At 42.9% G+C, this 2,242-nt stretch overlaps 1 long non-coding RNA gene across 1 annotated transcript; it reads right to left on the bottom strand.

Moving 5' to 3' along the window:
* Window positions 1–319: 319 nt before the first annotated feature.
* LOC110204728 (uncharacterized) lies at window positions 320–904 on the bottom strand. Its single transcript, XR_002323398.2, has 3 exons — window positions 865–904; window positions 493–617; window positions 320–377 (listed from the first exon to the last, which is right to left on the bottom strand). It is a non-coding gene; the product is annotated as an uncharacterized LOC110204728 (long non-coding RNA).
* Between the last annotated feature and the right edge of the window lie 1,338 nt (window positions 905–2,242).

Raw genomic sequence — 2,242 nt, 5'->3', positions numbered from 1 at the left:
ATGAGACTGTTGAAGAACAAAACTTCCCACTAAGGACTATCTTGATATATAGGCCTTTTCCTAAATTATGACTTACAAGGGAAATTTATTTTCCTGAGAACCCATGGACCAGATGAATGGAGATAAAGCAGTTTGGGAATTTAAACATGGAGAAGGTATAGTAGAAGGACAGTATGTGGAGAGTTCTGCTATTGTGCTTGTATCCTTTGAGCCCTGGTTCAGAAACAGCCCATTAGGAAATCTCTGATACTGGAGGCCAGGAGGATTCACTCTCAATCAATTGCTCAACTGTCAATTTTCCTGGTTCTCACCTCGGGAATCAGCTTGCATCCAGAATAGGAGGGGCCAATGCTGCTGTTCTGGAATAAGTGGCCAAGCTGGCAAAGGAAGGGGAAGCTGAATCAGTTCCTGGCTAAGGCAGTAGCTGGAATCAAAGGTATGCAGAATGCAATGGCACAGGCAGGAAAGGAGGCAGGTGGGGGGTCATCTCACCAGATGCCGTAGGATCCTGTCAGTGGTAGTGAATGCACTGGAGTCTGGGTGCTCCATTTCTGCAGTGTAGATCAGGTTATTGATGGTGAAATTCGAGGTGAATGCCTCCAGGCTGTGGCCATGGGCTGTAGAAAGAGAAGGAGACAAGTCGTCATACCTGAAACTAGGGCACATCGGTCAGCACACCTAAAACACCCAGCTACTAGTGTCTTACTCCTTCCTGGGAAAGAAATGCAGCATTCTGAGTCCCAGTGATGGCCATTTGATGGGACATCTCCCAATCCTAAATGCCACCTTGCTTTGTACTTCCCATCTTCTAGTCTCACATTTAGTACTATCCCAGAAATAGCCATAGGTGCTGATGGTTTTTACCTGTGGTGCTGGCAAATGGTGAGGGAGACAGATGTTGCTGGGATGAGTGTGTTACTGCAGAACCTGAGAAAAGATCATTGTGAATGAAAACCATTGGCAATGCCACTTATCACTGTCTTCAACATGAGCTATGGGGAAGAACTTCTTGGCTTGGATGCTGAGTCTCCTTGTGGGTACTCTCAATCCTCAGCTATGGGGACTGAGGAAGATACAGGGACTGACAGGTAGGGCTGCTTGTGCTGTAAGCTCCCCCATTCAACGCAAACTCTTTTCAAGCAGGTGTTGTTTTAGTCACTATATTTTTATCCCCAGGACCTAGTACAGTGCCTATCCCAAGCAGAGGTTCCCAAAGTAGATAATACCACCCCTGGAGGGTGCTGGAACAATCCAGGGGGGCAGTGGTAGCCTTGAATGCAATTGGGGGGCATTGAATAAAAATGGGGGCAGTGCAAGCATAAGGAAAAAAGATAAAAATATTCTGAAAAACCATTCATCATGTTTCATCTATTGGTAACAGGGTTAAAGTCAATGATTACATTACCTTTCAAATTAACACACAAAATGCAAGTTATAACCAATCAGTGGTCAAGTCCACAACAGGTCTTAACAGCAAGTGTTCATAGGTAAGTGAATCCAATAGAGCATTGTTGGGAAGTTTAACATGCACCTAATGACTTGTTTACAATACAGTACTATATGGGTTACATGATGTAATATTGCATGATCAAAATTTCAATGCAGGAAAAAACCCACAAATTTACAATAAATTATTAAATTAAGATATGTCATTAAAAATACATTTCATATTTTTGAAATGACACACATTAAAAAAAAACACTAAAGGTCAAAGAAAGTAGATTTCCAGAGGGCATTAAGTAATTTTTTTAAAGGGAGGTAGGTCCAATAAGTTTGGGAACCTCTGCCATAGAAGGTGCTTAATAAGTACTTGGTAGTTGATTTATTGGTTGATTCTGTTGGTAAAGCCCAGCAGGCCTGGGATGCCTTGGGCCATTCTTTTGAAGGGGACACTCAAAAGTGTCTTATTTCGAATTTCCACAGTGATTGCTCTGGCTAATTGGTAAAGGAGGAGTTAGGCAATTCAATCTTGTCTGGTCTTCACAGAGGTATACTTTATTTATCACTGGCCTCAGAGCCAGGAAGAGCCAAGTTAAAGACCTGTCTCTGACACATAATGGTTATGTGACTCTGGGTAGATCACTTAACCTCTCCTTGCTCTAGGTAACTCTCTAAGTCTGTAAGTTGCAGAGAATGTGCTGACTTGCACTGGTAGAGGCACTTCCCTCATCTGGGAGTTCCCTCTATCCATGAAACAGTACATTTATTCTCTATCCCTTATCCCTGGTCTTCGTGATGTGTG

Source organism: Phascolarctos cinereus, unplaced genomic scaffold (assembly GCF_003287225.1).
Source record: "Phascolarctos cinereus isolate Bilbo 61053 unplaced genomic scaffold, phaCin_HiC Scaffold_1063;HRSCAF=1721, whole genome shotgun sequence".
NCBI classification, from domain to species: domain Eukaryota; kingdom Metazoa; phylum Chordata; class Mammalia; order Diprotodontia; family Phascolarctidae; genus Phascolarctos; species Phascolarctos cinereus.
Note: the sequence above shows the minus strand (reverse complement) of the source record. Positions and strands in the feature narration are given on the sequence as shown.